The sequence below is a fragment of the Panthera onca genome, chromosome A2, assembly GCF_046562875.1.
Source record: "Panthera onca isolate mPanOnc1 chromosome A2, mPanOnc1 haplotype 2, whole genome shotgun sequence".
In the NCBI taxonomy this organism is placed as follows: domain Eukaryota; kingdom Metazoa; phylum Chordata; class Mammalia; order Carnivora; family Felidae; genus Panthera; species Panthera onca.
This window is the reverse complement of record NC_138340.1, coordinates 166,980,101-166,998,157: the sequence shown is the minus strand read 5'-3', so window position 1 is coordinate 166,998,157 and position 18,057 is coordinate 166,980,101.

Sequence of the window (18,057 nt, the reverse complement as noted above, 5' to 3'; positions counted from 1 at the left end):
TTGTCCTTTACATTCTGATGCGGTCTGCAATCAGCCCGGGCTTCAGCTCCTCTGATTACCGGCTCTTGAAGGGATTCTTCAGACTCAGCAAGAACTGCCACCTTGTCACAGTCCGGCATCTGCCGCTTCTGGCTCGGGGGGCGCACGTTTGCATTCGAGAGCCCGGCCGCTGCTGGGCGGTGTGGACCTTCCTCTCACCTGAACCGTGATGCCAGCCGTCCAGGGTCTGCGTGTCACAGGGTAACGGGGCTGCACAAGGGACAGGCCGCTATCACCCAGTCCCCACCCAGTCCCCCTCCAAAATAGGGGCCACAATCAGAGAATGGGGCTGGGCACCGGTGTGTGTCCTAAACCCCACTTTTTCCAAAAAAAAATGCTAAGAAACGTGTGTGTGTGTGTGTGTGCGCCTTCACGTGTATGTGTGCACATGTGTGCGTGCATTCCCAGACAATGGGAAACGTTCAGAATTACAAGGTGAGCCTGAATGCTAGGCAGGACACAATCTGTGCCATAGACCGCACACAATATTTAAGTTCGGGCATAGATTCCATTCTGAAGGCACTAACAGCCAAAATGGAAAGGAGATGGCACGTTTTCCCAAGCCCATCTTTTCTGTATCTAATGTCACAGCAGCTGCCCAGGAAAGAGAAGGTTCTTGAGGTGGGCACGCGGCACCCAGGACGTCACCACACAGTCATCTGTTTGGGGTGCATGATGCTGCTTCCTAGGTCCTTCCCTGAAGGACCAGGGCATTCAGGGAAAGCAGTGCCACCAGAGAGGGAAAAAGAAAGTAGAAAGAGACCGCATTTTGGTGTAGAACAGGGCTGTGGGCCAACCACCTTGTCCCCGTCAGTCAGAGCCGGGGCCCAGCTGCCGGGTTCCCTGACAAGGTGTCCAAGGAGCGTGTGGTCCCCCCACAGCCTTCCGGCTGCCGTCCCGGGCACCTTCCTCAAACCCACGCTCTCCCCTGCCCCCTTTCTTGGTTCTCTGGGTTCAATTTATGACAACGTGTTCGATACCCGAAGTGCACCGAGCCAATTTCTGATTTTACACTTTCCCACGACCTACACGTAAGGTAAACGTAAAAGCCTCAATCTACGCACGCTTTTCCTAGTTTCCTTAGCTATCTTGAAACAATCAAGAAAGCTCCTACCGCTGTTTTGTTCTTGGCACGATTTTCTGATTCATCCGGGGCCTCGCCCGAGCTTGCGTGAGAACCGGAGAAGGGAGGACAGCGACCTAAGGCGAGCCACGGTGAGTGTTCGCCACGCAAAGCCAGAGATGTGCTTGGCCCAAGGAGCAGACGTTGGGGAAGCAAAGAGAAGGGAGGAAAGCCCGGTGAGGGGCGCCCCGAGGCGGCACGGGATCCCTCAGTCTTCCCGCCGTGGTGGCAGATGCTAGAACAGCACAAGGAGACAAGTTCTACAAACCGTAACCTCCTCCCGGCCCCACCTCCAGGTAGAATTCTGCTTCAGGCACAGTGTCACTCAGAGATCTGTCCTAAATTTTTGCAAAATATAGGACAGACAAGGGGAGACTTGCCGCCCAGCCCCGTGTTACCCCTCTGTGGTGGGCCTGAGCGCGGTGGCCGCCTCCCGTGGCGCGGCTGGCGACCCTGACCCAGAGGCTGACCCGGGTCTGTGTCTTCTGCGACACCATGATCTGAGCAGGCTGCTGGAATCCAAGTCTCCTGGCCGCTCATTCAACCAAGAGCTCAAAACTTCCTGCTACCAGAAATGCTGAAGGATTCATTTCTTAAAAAGAATAATAGCTTAATTTATATGTGGGGGGTTTTTAAAATTTTTTTTTTCAACATTTTTTTATTTATTTTTGGGACAGAGAGAGACAGAGCATGAACGGGGGAGGGGTAGAGAGAGAGGGAGACACAGAATCGGAAACAGGCTCCCGGCTCTGAGCCATCAGCCCAGAGCCTGACGCAGGGCTCGAACTCACGGACCACGAGATCGTGACCTGGTTGAAGTCGGACGCTTAACCGACTGCACCACCCAGGCGCCCCAGTGGGGGGTTTTTAAAGTAACAATTGCACAAGTACAAAATTCAAAAATTGTGAAATATATAGAATGAAAAGCATTTCTCCTCCCACTCCTGACCCTTCCGTGGAACACGTTGCTGGCGTCTTCCAGAAATGCATTCACGCACGCACACAGACTCACACGCGCACACGCTCTTTTTCCCCCTTCCACATTCTTCTCTACCAATGTGCCCTGCCGATTTTCTAAGATGGAAGCACTAACGGTTAACTAGCGATCATAATGGAATTTCGTTTTGGATGAGGCACCTAGAGCTGCTCGTTCTTCTTTATGTCTGCCCTGCTATGTCACAACCCACTTAACCTGCTTCCTGCGCTCAGTCTCTTGCAATGAAAATCAGTTCTGCATTGAGTGCATTTGTACACGCGCCGTTCTCGTGTGCAGGATAGGTTCCTAGAAGCAGGATGGCCGGGGATGTGTACAAGAGATTGTCATTTCTGTGGATGTTACCACGTTTGGTCCCCTGGAAGCCATATCTATTTATAGCTTCACGAGGTAGTGACCACGGTGACCACAGATCCTGTTTCCCTGCCTCCTGCTGACCTAACATGTGACCGAGTGCTTTGGTCTTTGCCAAACTGACAGGCTTTAAAACTTATTTCTCTATATTCTTGATGTACATTTCTCTCCTTTGAGTGATGCCAAGTTTCTTTTCACATGCGTGAAAGCTATATGGGTTTCCTTTGCGCGCTTCAAAAAATTGGCCATTTTCTATTGTATTGTTGAGTTTTTTCTCATTGATGTGAAAAAATTGTATAGATAGGGGCGCCTGGGCGGCTCAGTTGGCTAAGCGTCCAACTTCGGCTCGGGTCATGACCTCACAGTTCCTGAGTTCGAGCCCCGCGTCGGGCTCTGTGCTGACAGCTCAGATCCTGGAGCTGCTTCGGATTCTGTGTCTCCCTCTCTCTCTGCTCCTCCCCCTTGTGTGCTTTCTGTCTCTCTCTCAAAAATAAAAACATAAACATTAAAAATTGTATAAAAAATTATCTCCTTTCTATGATGTGTTCTGCAAGAATTTTCTATTTTCTTATTTTGCATTGTCTTTTGATTATACTCTTAACGGTATGTTTTGTTGAGGAGAATTCACTAGTTTTATAGCTTCTGAATTTTGTGTCGTACTTAGAAAGTCCTTCCCTATTCTAAGATTTTGAAAACATCATGCAGGGTTTTCCCATAGTATTTTTGTGGTTTTGGTTTAACATGTAAAACTTTCTCATTCTGGAATTCACACTGTGTATGGAGAGAGCCGTCCAGACAGCAGCCCCGTTGCCGGAACACGATACGAGACTGTCTTTCCTTGTCCTGATTTGAAATTCCACCCTCATTGAACATTAACTTCTCCACGTATTGGGTTCTATTAATGGACTTTCTATTCTGTCACATTGATCTGTTTATCTATTCGTGCTTCAATATGAAAGTTTTAAGAATTGTAGCTTTATAGCGAGTTACAGAGCTTGAAAGGATCAGTGCTCCTTCCACCCCTTCTGCACAAAGTTGCTGGTAATTTTTACAGGTGTTCTTTCTTTTTCTTTTTGTAATGAGAACTGCACCTGCCCCCCTTCTTTTGCCCATCCCGGTACTTCCAGGATTTCTGAGTCCCTGCTCCAGGTCTGCTGTTGGGATATGATGCCACCCCATACTCGGGATCTTTCCTCAAAATATGGGAGTTTGTCACATTTGTTTCTCTTAACCGGCAGGTGTTTGGTTATCCTGGCGATCTGTCTTTTAGGTCACGCATTTATCACTTTCTTATTTGCTCATCTTTCATAATGTACCCTTGTCTGCTTTGCTTTAGGTGTGCCCTTCAAGACCGCAGATGCGAGAATTGTTTCATTTCTGAAGATTTTAAAAACTGCACCCTGAAATATTGTTATGTCCTGTTATCTCGCTTCTCTGTGGGGAGACCGATGTGTGTCCAGAAGCCTCCTTGGTCCGCCCTTCTAAGTCTGACATTTTGCCTCACCTCCTTTTTAGTTCTGGCTTACACACACGGCCACTTACCCCCTGAGGTCCCGTCTGAGGTCCCATCTGAGGTCGGCTGTCTGTACCCTGGATCCTTTCCCCCCGCTCAAAGACGGGGCATCCCCTGACCCACACGCCTGTGTCTCTGACCCAGCATCGGCAGTCACCTCTCTTAGGAGCGTTTCCATTGGCTTCCAAATATGTGGCAGCTCCGCCCGAACTGGGAGGTTACCCTTGACTTCCGTCTCTCCTACCCTACATGCATCTGTCTGCAGTTCTCGTCAGCCATACTTCCTAGCATATGCACAACCCAATCACTTGTGACATTAGCACTCTTACCCGCCTGGCCCCCCCGTCCTCTCGCACAAAGGGGAACAATCAGTCGTGTGTCTGGTACTTCCAGTGACTGAAGTCTGTACAGATTACTCATCTGTGAACCCCTACTGTTGTCTCTTGTTCACGGTGACTCATTTCGGTGCACTTTTGTTTTTGAGTGTGAGCTCACATTTTATTTGGGATTTTGTGGGGATTTTCTGAGGCCTGCTTTGAAGTTAGGTCTTTCCGGAGAGGATTTTCACTCGCTTCTTCACATGCCTGAGTGTCCTCCCAAGCCCAGACCACTATAGAACTAATCCAATACTGTATGTTAACTATAATGGGATTAAAATAAAATTTAAAAAAAAGAAAGAAAGAGATAAAATCTTGGCTTGAGATTTCGTGGACTACCCGGTGGTCTGTGTGAATCTGAAATGCAAACGTGAGAATGTATGAGGACGGTTTTGAAAACCAGCTTATTTTTGCCCATTTTGCTCAAGATAGAAAACGTTCTCTCTCGTAGGAGACTTTTTTCCTAATTCATCTGAAGTCTTTTGGTAAGGACGATGGACAGAGTCCCTCTTAAACCCCTGCCTGAGGCTAGCCTTGAACTTTGCTCCCATCCTCCATGCCCCTGGGGCCACAGGAGCCAAAGGTCAAAGGTCAAGGTCACCTGACCAAAGGTCACCTGACCAGGGGCTTGATCAAAGCCCCTCAAGGCAGTATTGGCTTCTGTCTCCCTCTTACTTCTTCATCAGCCATGAGAAGCCAAAAATTCAATGTCCGCTGTCCCCGTCACTGAATCCCTGTGGCCTGCCTGGGATGGAACCTGCCTGCCCTGGTTCCTCTGTGGGCCCAGTGGAGCCGTCGTCAGGGTTCCAACCGACTCTCCCGGATGCTGAGCCCGCCACATCCTGAAACCCCGCCTCTGCTCTTGTGTCTTCTGCCTTAGTCCAATCTCTGCAGCTAGATCTTGTGTCCCGACCTTCCCAGGTTTGTGCCTGTTGCCACTGGTGAGCAAACCTCACACTTCACAGGTAAACCCTGAGGTACAGCCTACAAAGATTTGAAGGTCAGCTTTCAGCAGCAAATGCCGGCGTGAGACAAGCTCCGTGAGGGTGAGCTCGGCCGGGGCTTCATGTCTCAAATGTAGCCTCAGCGAGCTTTGGAGGATAGTTGGAGAAAGGAAAGATGTTCATCTTTTCAAAAAGTGATAAAGCAAAAAAATGAAAGAAACAGCAAGAACTCTATTTAAAAAGCTGGGCATATTGTGAAATTGTGTGTTTTCTTTTCCCTTGGGGGGTTGCCTCGCATTGTTTAGATTACGCAGAACACGTTTCTGCTATTGGTGGGTCTCTAAGGATTGTTTAGGCAACTGTATATATGTTACCGGAGTTCCTTCCATATGGACACCTGCAAATGAGTAAGCAAAAGCCTTGTCGCTATTGTTATTTTTGTATTAGTTCAGAGCTAGGTTCTCAGACGTGATTCACACGCAGCCTGAGGTGTCGTGGCGTATAGATGAGGGAATAGGTGGCCACGTTCAGTTGTTGGCACCCCTCCTGCCCGAGCTCCTTCCCCGATTGGTACACCTGTGCCACTCAGCTGGAGGAGAACGGACAGTGGAGTCCCGGGCTTACACAGGGCAAGACCAGCCCCAGCAGGTTTGTGAGGTCGGCCGATCTTCCCTGGGGCCCCTTCGTCTGCTCTCTCTTTGCCTCGCTCCAGCCTCTTGATCCGTCTCCTGCCTTCTGAAGGAGGCGCTTTTTGTCACGCACCTTACTGACCAAACGTGTTCCTAAAATCCTACATCCAAGCCCTTGTCAGAATCTCCGACGGACATAACAGATCTGAGCCTAGCTCCTCTCTCGTCTTCGCTCTGGTGATAGAAAGGAGGCACAGGGTGGTCTGTTTTCAAATACCAGGTGAAACAGAGGATTCTGGACATCAGATCGCTCACAGACCGTAATCAGCAGTACTTCAGTAGTATATCCTACTGGGTACCTATTAACAAGTATGAACGGAAGAAAAATGTCACGGCTTCAACGTAGACATTCTCCTCTTTGTCAACATGTGAAAATTGGAGTTCAGTGTTTATTAACGGACATGTGACTCTTACACCTAGAAGCCCCTCCCTCTGAAAAACAGCTGTGTTGAAAAACTAAAAGATTCATTACAGTCATAATCTTGTGTTAGTTTGAGAGGATTAGCAGTCTGTTACTATGTACAAATGACCACAGACTTCCCGGCTCCAAAGAACAACCTCTGTCATCTCATGGTTTCTGAAGGTCAGGAATGCGGGCATGAGCTGGGTCTTCTGTTTCAGGGTCTCTCAGTCAAGGTGCTGTCTGGGGCCGTGTCTCATCTGAAGGCTCGGCTGGGGAAGGATCCGCTTCTGAGCCTACTCATGTGGTTGTTGGTGGGATTTGGTTCCTCGAGGGCTGTTGACTAGAGGCAGCCCTCAGTTCTTCTCCAAAATGGAAGCTTATTTCATCAAAGCGTGCTCGCCCAGACATCCACAGAGAGAACTGCACAAGTGACCCCCCCCATCCATTGTTTTGTTTGTTAAATGCCAGTCACTCCATATAGCCCACACTTAAAGGAGGAGATTCCACAGGGCACGAGGAGGAGGCCGGAGCCATTGAAGAGCATCTTTGAAAGTCGCTACCCCAGCAAGGTCTGCAGAACCCCGCCATGCCTCCTTGTGGTTTGGCTGCCTTTACCTGGTCTTGGCGAGGGAGGTGCTTCCCACTGCTCATGCTCACGTTGGAACCGTTGCATGAGAGCAGAGACACTCAAGGGCTTTCTGTGTGAGCCCCTCTCCATCCAGGAATGAGCTAGAAGGCTGCAAGTGCTAAGGAAGCAAGAGTCCAGCCTCAGCGGAGGCCTGGGAATGCTTCATCATGATCAGAGACAGATTCTAAAGGTCTTGAGACATATGCTATCGGTGCTGGCACATGGCTGGGGATTTTATGTACTGCAGTAATCCCCATAAAATCCTATATCTTTAATTATCCAACCCGCAGAAACTCTTAAAATGGATGATTAAGTGGGAGATAATGAATGACTTTCCATGCAAACCTGCACATTTGCCAGTGGAAATCATTGGCTGGCTGGAGACCGTGTCTCCTAATCTTCCAGGAGGCTTGGGAACCTCCCGTTTCTGAGATACCCAGGTGCCTTGATATGCAGCACGCCAGTCCAGAGTGCCACTGTTTGGCTCCCTAGGTCAGCCTCCGGGAAAGGCACGGATGGCTGCCTTAACTCCAAGCCCACATAGTCACCTCTCAGCCGACAGCAAATAATGACCCCGGTGGCAGGGGTAGGGGCACCGTTACCGTGCACCCCAGCCAAGGCCAGGGAGTGTTTTATTCCCCACAACCCAGGAAAATCCTGAAAAGCAACTTTTCTCACTCATAATAACTCTTTGCTTTAGACTTTGAGAGTGAGTGTTCTTCTCTGGGAAGATTAGCCTGTTTCTCTGCTTCTCATCCAATGGAAACAAGTTTGTGGGTGTGTGTGTGTGAGAGAGAGAGAGAGACAGAGACAGAGACAGAGACAGAGAGACAGAGAGAGAGGAGAGGAAAAAACATGAGATGACTAAAGAAAATGGTTGTTATTAAACTGTGCTGTCTCGTCCCAGAATTAGCACCCCGACAGTAGTCCATAATAACTCCAATGTTCCCATGCCAACAGCATTTTTCACAGAACTGAAACAATCCTAAAATTTGTCTGGAACCACAAAAGACCCCAAATAGCCAAAGCAATCCTGAAAAAGAAAACCAAAGCTGGAGGCATCACAATCCCAGACTTCAAGCTGTATTACAAAGCTGTAATCATCAAGACAGTATGGTACTGGCACAAAAACAGACACATAGATCAGTGGAACAGAATAGAAAACTCAGAAATAAACTCACAATTATATGGCCAATTAATCTACCACAAAGGAGGAAAGAACATCCAATGGAAAAAAGTCTCTTCAGCAAATGGTGCTGGGAGAACTGGAGGGTGACATGTAGAGGAATGAACTTGGACCACTTTGTTGCACCAGACACAAAAATAAACTCCAAATGGATGAAAGGCCTAAATGTGAGACCTGAAAAAACCCAAAAAACAACTCTAATGTTCCTGACAAACGGCACTGGAGGATTGGAGCACCTTCTGTGATTCGTTGGCTTCGAATACAGCCACCATGGCACAACTGAACGTATTGTTACTACAGTTCAAACAAACGCACCAACAATCAGGAATGCAGTGTGTCTGCCTATCTATTTTCAGGAGAACGCCTCATGTATATTTTTTTGTCATAGGTCTTATCCTAAATGGGGCCTCTTACTACACAAAAGTCAAGAGAAGCTGAAGATTTCACTTAAGTGGACCACGATCCTACTTTGATAGCGTAACGTATCAAGGACAGTAGCCCCTGGGTCACTAAGGCAACTTTCTATTGAGTTCCTCTTTATTCCTTTGTGCTTAATCAATGGACAGTCATTAACTCACAGACTTGAGTTGTGATTACACTTTAAAAAAATTTTTTAATGTTTATTTTTGACAGAGAGAGAGAGAGAGAGAGAGAGAGAGAGAATGAGCGGGGGAGGGGCAGAGAGAGGGAGACACAGAATCGGAAACAGGCTCCAGGCTCTGAGCCATCAGCACAGAGCCTGATGCGGGTCTCAAACCCACAAACCATGAGATCGTGACCTGAGCCAAAGTCAGACGCTCAACCCACTGAGCCACCCAGGCCCCCCTGTGATTACAGTTGTAATGTAGCTTGAGTTGAGTTTTGCTCAAAACCGTCCTGCTGGTGTGGAAGGTCACGTCGCAAGGGTCTGCCCTGCAGTGAAAGCTGGTGGCCTGCTCCGGCTGTGGTGAGCACAGCCCTGTCGTGCTGCCCTGGTTAGCCGCTGCTCTTTCTGGGACGAGGGACTGATCGTCTCATCGTCCTACCTCCGTATCCACCTGTCAGTTAGCTGGAAGGACTCTGCCCCTCCGTCCATCCCAAAGCCCCCTCCCCGGCACTTACCCCGCTTTGCGGGCAGAGGAAAAGCGTCTGCGCCGCAAGGCTCTGGCCTCCACGAGGGGCACGGTGGGGCCCCGACTCCCCGGGTCTCCTTCCCGCTCAGACCTCACAGCTCGCCAGCTGCCGATGAGGCCCGAGCCACGGCAGTAAGTGTAGGGTCGACCAGGTAGCTGCTGGGTGGGCGTCCATCGTGTGTATCTGGTGCGGTGGGGGAAGTTCTGGTCTTGAAAAGGAAGCAAGGGCTGAGCCTCTGCACCCCAGTCACCCGGCGAGCATAGAGCATTTATAAACGCACAGGCGCTGGGCTTCACGGCCAGGGTCGAGAAAAGAGAAGTCTTTCCTCAGGGGGCGTCTAGCGTGCAGGTTGCTGACACATGTCAGCTCCCCCGGGAGCGTGACAGGTGTATTAGGGCACCTCAGTTGCTCTGTGCAGCCCTGGGAGGGCATCCCGTGGAAAGTGTCGTGTGGCCAGGTGACTCTATATCCGAGAGCTGTCACAACCACGCATCACAGACCGGTGGACCGAGGTTTCCTCTCTCCCGGTCCTGGGGGCCGGGAATCTGAAATCAAGCTGCCAGTATGGTTGCTTTCTCCCCGGGGTCCTCGCTCCCCTAACAGCCTCATTTTCCCTTAGTCACCTCTTTAAGGGCTCATCTCCGAACACAGCCGTGTCCTGCGTCCTGGAGGTTAGGGCGCAACATATCAGAGGTGGAGGGCGCAGTTCAGCCCATAATACCCGGGCTTCTAAAGAATGATAGATTTTTAGGCAGAGAGGATCAAGTTATGTTTCTGGGGCTTGGGTCGCAGGAGCAAACGAATGCAGGACAGCTTGGGGGATGAGGGAGGCGCTGGGGAGCGGGGCTGCCCCCCAGAACCCAAACCCCCGTCTCCCAGCTCTGTCTTCAGCGAGGAGGCGTCTCCCTTGGCCTCTGATACGGAGAAAAGTTTTCCTTTTGCAACCAAGGCGTCTTTCAGAGGAAAGCTTTAATAAACAGGTTCAGCATGGTTTGATACCTATTTATAAGAAGACACTAAAACAAAAATTAAAGGTAAAACATCTATTATATCAACATATAATCTGTTCGCAACTTAGGCTAATGACAGTCTTCGAACCTGTCATTTTTAGGCCAGAGGCAATACCAACATTAAAAGGGGGAAAGTGATCAATCTAGGTGTTTCCTTGAACAGGACGGTCCCACGGCCGTTGAGAGGACGCGGTCGCCATGGGATCTGTGCCCACGAAGCAGACCCGGGTACCACCCAGCATCGCTCCAGGAACGCTTCCTGCCTGTGCCGCGAGCCTTTCCAGTTTGTCCCTCGGAGCGCCTGACGTGCCCGTTACTTTTAAGACGCGGGGTGCCGACAGCTCCCGCTGTGAGGGCTCACGCTCCTCGGCAAAGTATAACATGCGTGTACGGCAGGGGCCACGGGACCGGCCCGCGGGTGGGCGGGAGCGGTCAGCGCCCCAGGCCTGCTGCTCTCCGTGGCGGTGTCTGGCCCCCGAGCCTCACCCTGAGAGCGCGATCGCGGTGGTGACACGCATCACGCGTGTCGTATATGCTGTGTGCGCGTGTGCCTGTGAATTCGGGGTTGTGTGGGCCTCCCGCCTCCATCGAAATGCCTAATCCCGCCGTGTCTGATGGGCGCTCTGTGGTGCACACTACTCGTCTGCGTTGACAATCTTTAGCTATTAGTGGTGATGGATGGGAAGCCTCACAGAAATGGAAGGGTCTTCATTTTAGCCGATTCTTTGCTGCTAAGAGCCCCGGCACACGACAGCTTTAACGTCTGGCCCTCAGCGAAGCATCACGGGCCCTAATAGTGCTAGTGTCATGGTGAAGTCCGTGACGTTGGTGCTCGGAGCAGAGGGACTGGCCCCCAAAGCGCAGGGTGCGGGGTGCAGCACCTACACCCTGCAGATGTCAGCGTGTCAGCATTTGGGAGGGGCGGGGAGAGCGGGGTGGGGGGGAAGGTTCTGTGAGAAGAAGGGTGGGAGACGAGAAGGCAAAGAAGGAAACGCGTGACATGTGCACGGGACGCCGGGAGTGCCATTTCTGAACAGTAATGGAGTCCTGAACTTGAATTCGTGTCACATCAAGATTCTGGAGCAGCCCGTCGCGTCCTGGAGACACGGCACGCCATCACGTCATGCCTTTCGTGGACACACGGAGTCCCCGTGGAACCCACAGGTGTGGACTTGTCTTCACAACGCCCGCGGGAAGGGCTTCCCTTCTTGAGCGTCTGGTACCGTGATTTCACACCCGCAACAGCAAGCAGGGTTTGGCGTAACTGTGCTCGTGTCCTGTCCCCTGGATGTTCCTCAGTTCTCTCCCCTCGCTTGTCTACTGTGCAAAAAAGAAAAGAAAAAGCTCTAGAAATACGTGAAGACAACTCTTGTTTTCCGGAGTGTTCCTTGGTGTCTGCTAGAGCTCTGGATGAGTCGTGTCAGACGCCAGGAGGGAGCGGGCAGGGGCCTCGCGAGCCCAGGGCGAAGTCTCGGGAAATCTGTCGCAGCGGATGCAGACACGGTCAACAAACAGAGCGCAGCGCGGTATCTCTGGGGGACGCAGGGGGCCGAGAGTGAGCCCTTCCCAGGCTCCTGGTGGCAGGCGCGGCCCTTGTCCCTCCTGGGGACTCATCAGTGCGAGTTGGTCTGGGTGATTAAAAGATGTGAGATCTTCCAGAACACGCGGTGCGCTGCAGGAAGGGGGCAGAATGGGTCGGTGAGTGAAGGCTGAGTTAGAAGGACTTGCCGGAGTCAGAGGAGAATGATGCCAGCATCAGCAGGACAGCCAAGCACGTGAGAGCAAGGCGAGTGTGTGAGCCGTCCTAGGCCCTTGGCTGCGTGGGTGGGGGCAGTGCTCCCGTGGGGCGTTACCCGGACGGGTCAGAGCACCCTCCACACAACATAGGACGACACACAGGCACCACCGGAAGGAACCTGGGATCCATCCAGAAGTACAGGCAGACCGATGGGACGGGTTCACGTCTTAGGCTCATGAATGTGCATATTTATGGGGACATGGACGAACCAGGCATCGTAGCTGTGGGGAGACTTGATGTGGGGGCTGTCGCATGCGGTCGCCGGCTACCGCCTTGAGCAAGTTAACTCTCCGGGATTCAGGCTTCCATTTTGGAGACGGGGATCATAATACCACCCAGCCAAGGTGGCTGAAAGGGCCCACTCAGATGAGGCAGGTGACACATTAAGCACAGGCTGATACACGCAGCACTCCTCAAGAGTTGATTACTGAAATTAGGGGATAAGCCAGTAAAATATCCAGATAAAATTATGGAATCAGATATACTGATCTGCCACAAGAGTATGCCTTTTGAACACTTAGCTTCAGTTGGAGAACATTTATCAAATATGCAAATGACATAAAATTAACATGTTGCATAGTTAATCTAGTCTCAAAAAGATTGCAAGAGCTTTAACGACTGCCGTGTCTTTGGGTGCTAATTCCACTTTTAGCAATTCACACTGAGAAAATATCAGATGCACAAAATGATTTGTGAACAGGTCCTTCATCACAGGTTAATCAGGACTATGTGACAATTAGAGACGATCTAAATGTCCGACGGTAGAAGCTTCATTAAATAAATTGTGATCTGTCTCTAAAACAAAATAATACATATTTATGTAAATAAGAATATTTAGTGATATTTACAGCGTATGATCAAGTAAACAATATATGGTGTGAATACATCAATTATATATTTCATGTGCTTGGGTTTCCAAGAGGGAGAGAAAGAATGAGAACAGATAGAAAAATGTGATGTGGGATATTGGGGGCCATAGTTATTTCCTTATTTATACTTTGTTCCTCACACTTCCTATGATAAACAGAGCTTCAAACATCTCAGCAGCCTCTGACAGGAAGTAAAGTATCACAAGACAGGGAACATGAGGCCATGTGACATTCTGCAGTTGGGTCTAAGTCTAAAAAACTTTATAAACAAATTTAAAAAGACAGGGAGAAAAAAAGCAATTAAGTTATTTTGCAAGAGACTTCATTTTAGCCTTCTGTGACCTCAGTACTAGTTATCAACGAGATTAAATTCTCCAACAATACATTTTTTTAAGCCTGTTCTCTGTTACTCATTTTGTAAGGCGAAGGCAGCTCGGACACATCTAAAGAACTGTGTCAGTTTGGGTCGCCACATCCGAGGAGGAGGGCTGAGGAGCTGGGCTGTGACTAGAAAAACCGATGGTGAACATTCCGGAAACCACGCCGTGGAAACGGGAAACGTATGCTGAGGCCTGTGGAGGGTAGGAAAGGTGTCTTCAGGTGGTGGAGGGCAGTGGTGGCTTCGACACGTGGATACAGCTGCGGGAGGAGAAAGACTGGAAAAATCAACAGGTCATGGCACATCCCCGGAAGGTCCTTGCGGCCAGGGCCGGGCAGTGCTGGGAACGAATCTAGTTACGTCACAAAATTCTAGCTTCGCATGAATCTAGTTAAGTCGCAAACTTCTGTGGTAGGTAGTCAAAAAGGACTCGATTGGAAATCTGTCCAGCAAGAAATACGAAGCTAATAGTAGGAGAACACATATTCTCTCTTCTAGTTAATAAAACAGGGCATAATTGTAATTATATGCTAATTTTAAAAATAATGATTCAAGTGCTGATTATGTCATAATCTGTCCTCCAAAGTTGTCTGATAACATATGACAGAACATTCTCTACTTCTCATTTGAATTTCATAACGCCATCAAAAGAGACTCATTTTTGAACATACGAAAGAAATTGAACAGCGGCATCCATTTTCTCGGAGGATTTTTTAAAATGTTGTGTTCAGATCGTCCTCTTCCAGGCACACATTTTGTCCCCGTCGTTCTGATTTTCTTCGCTCAGGTGCTCATCAGTCGAACTCAGCCACGCTGTCGCTTCTGAGGTGTGGTGGTTTCCTCATAATGTGGATGGCTCTCCTACATCCTTTTCGTGGCTTGAAATCCACCTTTCGCGTCACACTTTCAGAGTCTCCTTGGACCCGGTTTGCGTCGTATTTTCCCGTATTCTCGGACGTCTGCAACATCAGGCTGTCACTGACCAACTGGCCAAGGAGACCCACCCCACGGGCAGAACAGTGGAGAGCAAGTGGTAAGAGTGTGGGTGTTTCCGGCTGACAGCCCACAGCTGACGGAGCTCAGGGGGGAGCGTGAGACACCCCAGCACTCAGGCACAGACCGGGACCTCGAGTGAAGGGGACCCGTCCCGTCGCGGGGTCTGGCGAGCACAGTCTTGGATGTGGCTTCACACTTGTGTGTTGGAAACCCTGGTGGCCACATGTGTTTCAGAATTCAGAGGGTTCGGGTTTTAGGAAGGTGATAGACCCGGGAGACGTGGAGAATTACCCCAGAATCAAGCACATGATTGCTTCTGCAGTGAAACATGAATATTCACATTAAGTGGAATAAATAACAACTAAAAATAGCCTCCTCTCCGTGCAGGACAGAATTTAACACTCAATGAGCAAGAAAAGTGTTTGGGGTTTGCGATCGGGTTTGGAAGTAAGGGACTGCGGACGGTACTGGGGACATCAAGGGAGGGGGACCCCGCGACCAGCTCAGACTCACACAGCCGCTGGGGGCGCCAGGCCCTGCGGGTCTCAGCACATGGCCCTCTCCTCCAGGCCGAGCTCTGATCGTGCGGGGACCAGGGCCAGTCTGTTCGTGTCTTGGCAGTGGGCACTCACGAGAGCTCTGCGAGCCCCCGAGAAGAACCCCAAACATAGCCATGGCTTTGGGAAACACTACCAGTGAGGAAAACGCCCTTTGTGTGTTTATGGAAGCAATTCGACAAATCCTAACTCCTCTGATACGGACATGTTTCTTCATCTTCTGATTTTTCCATGGGGCTTAGTACGAGATGCTGAACTACTCATAGGTTATCAATAAACACTTCTGGGGTAATCATCAGCTGAGTGTTGCTAAGTTGGGAGAGAAAAGCAAGGGGGAATGGTGACTACGGATGGCCGTGAGGCTAGGGATGGAATAGAATAGGAGAGGGCTGAAACACGGAGGTGGTAAGTCAAGAAGAATTCTCTGTTTAAAGATGTAAAGGCACTGTGGCCCGCCCCTGGTGTCCAACTTCCCATGGGCTTTTGTGGGGTGAGGCCCACCCCTAATGCCTCAGAAAGAAGAAACCGGAAAAAGTTCACCGACCGAAGAAGCCTGTCACTGTGCCTAGGATCCTCTGGTGCCTTTCCTCTGCCCCCAGCACTGTGCCACGGGGGCTGGTAAGGCAGCCAGGGGGTGGGGTGGGGAGGGCCCTTATTTGTATCATTTGCCAATCTCCACGACATAAATACAGTCGCCAACAGTGATTTCAAGGTACTGAAGGCTTAACAGCTGGTCCCCCGAGTTCCTGAGTTCAAGCCGGCGTGGGCCAGCTTCAGCACCCCTGGGACATCCCCAGTAAGTCTTGAGTTTAAAGAGGTGTTGGCAGAAGCCAGAAAACACGGGTTAGTGGTCCCTGAAGCCACCAGCTCCTCGCTTAAATTTGTGGTCTCAACGAATTTGCTGACTGAATTTGCTCTAGATAATGGCTCCGATTTCTGATCTGTGGTCAACGTGGAATAATGTTTATTAAGCAAATCAATGAATGAACACCAACAGTGGTGATGATTGTGCAAATCCCACCCTGCGTTTTCACGGGTATTTATTTCCTTATATAAAGTTTATTCATTTATTATTTCTAAACGAGAGAGGGAGAGCACAAGTGGGGGAGGAGCAGAGAGAGAGGGAGACACAGAATCCGAAGCAGGCTCCAGGCTCCGAGCGGTCAGCACAGAGCCCGACGTGGGGCTCGAACTCATGACCTGAGCTGAAGTCAGACACTTAACTGACTGAGCCACCCAAGTGCCCCTCACGGGTCTTCATTTTTGAGGCACTTACATAATTAGATCACCTGACATCCCAACTGCTCTGTGGAACAGACGAAGCTAGGACTTATTATAATCATCTGCCCTTGAGAAAATGGAGACAGAAAGATTCCAGGACTTGCCCAGATCACACTATGAACAGATTCCAGCCAAGCGTGGTTTCCGGGTCTGTCTCCCGGGTCCTTCCCCGCTCTGTCCCCACCGACCAACCCGTGAGTGGTTCTCAGGAGCACACTTCACCAGAATCATACTTTCTGGGATCCTCTCGATGGAGAGAGACATCCTGCCTGTGGCTCTCCCGAAATGGCGGAGTGTGGGAGCCTCAGCACAGAGCGGGGCGTCTGTGTTCCGCAAGACGTGTCGGACCCGATTCTTCCAACCCCTCCCCGCTCGGTGACCCGACGCCCGGAGCTGGGGTGAGGGCCTCACTCAGGCTCTCCAGCCCTCACATTACAACCTCTGGCCACGCTGCACATTGCAAGTCCCGGGAGGGCGTGGCTCCGCCCGCCAAACCTGGGAACCCCCTCTTCCCTGCTCTGCGTAACCAGGTTCGGGCCCCGCTAGCCGGCTCTGGGCTTCCCTCAAACATTCTGTCGGTGTTCCTCAGGGTCCCGATACCACAGAAGTCTGGCTTCTGTGTGTTGGGCAGAAAACCGGAAACTTGAAACGTGCTTTCAGGGTCATTCTGGAAGTTGCAAATTCTTTTTTGACTCTTAAAGAGTTGGCGAGAATCTGTGCTCGGACAGGTTGTATAATCGAATCTTCATCTTCTGTGACACAGTTTTGAATCAGGTACTTCTCAGGTGCTCCGGGGACGAGACAGGGGATCATCACGGAGGGTTCTGGTCTCCCATGTTGCTGCCAACCCAGCATCAGCGAAGCTCTTGGCGGAGGAGGAGGGAGGGGGTGGCGACAGATGACCTCGTCCCGGGGGAGCGGCTCCCGGAGGAAGGGTCAGCTGCCAGACTAGTCTGTGTCTAATGCTCCAAGTTCAGAAAGAGAATCGGTCAGACCTGAGAGCTCTTCTCTGCCCTCCCGGGAGAGGTGGGCCGTGGGTCCTGCAGCCAGTGGGTGAATGCTTGTCAACCTGGGTTCAAATCCTGGCTCTTTTCCCATCCACTTGGCAGGGAACCCTCTCTCAATCTGCTTTTTGTGATAGCAATAGAATCAACCCAATAAGAGGTCGTAAGGCTTATGTAAGTTTGGGCATATTTTATTGTTTCTCAAGGCAGGTCCTGATGGAGAAACGCAACCCACACTGGCCAAATAAATGGCGGAAAGCAACGTGAACTTACAGACACTTGATCGCTAGGGCACCGGTGGAAGAAGAAATACAGTCGGGAAAGGGGCTGGGCCTGACAATGGGGCTCTTTGCTGCCTGGTTAAGGAGCTCTTTCCTTCCTGTGGAAGAGCCTTGAACAGAGCATCGGGATCATGAATCGGACAGGTTACGTCGGCCTGCCGTATATCCGGATCTGAGACCGTCATTCAGGCCTTGTTAGCACACACCCACGTGTATGCTCCTCCTGCTTCGTTTTCAGGAACACGTGTAATTCAGTTGTCCCACACGTGCAGGTTAGATTGAGGCCCGATAGAAGTTCTGTGTTTACCATGGCGCTGTGTTTTTTTTTGTTGTTGTTTGTTTTTTGTTTTTTGTTTTAATAGGGGACATCCACCGTCGCCCGGGAAAATCTGAAAACCACTTGTTTGCAAACTTCCCCTCCTGACCATCAGTTACATCACTGCCAACGTGGGGTTCGGAGGCCGTGATGTGGTGCTTGGGAGAGTGGGTTTTAGCAGCAAACTACCTGTGCCCAACCCC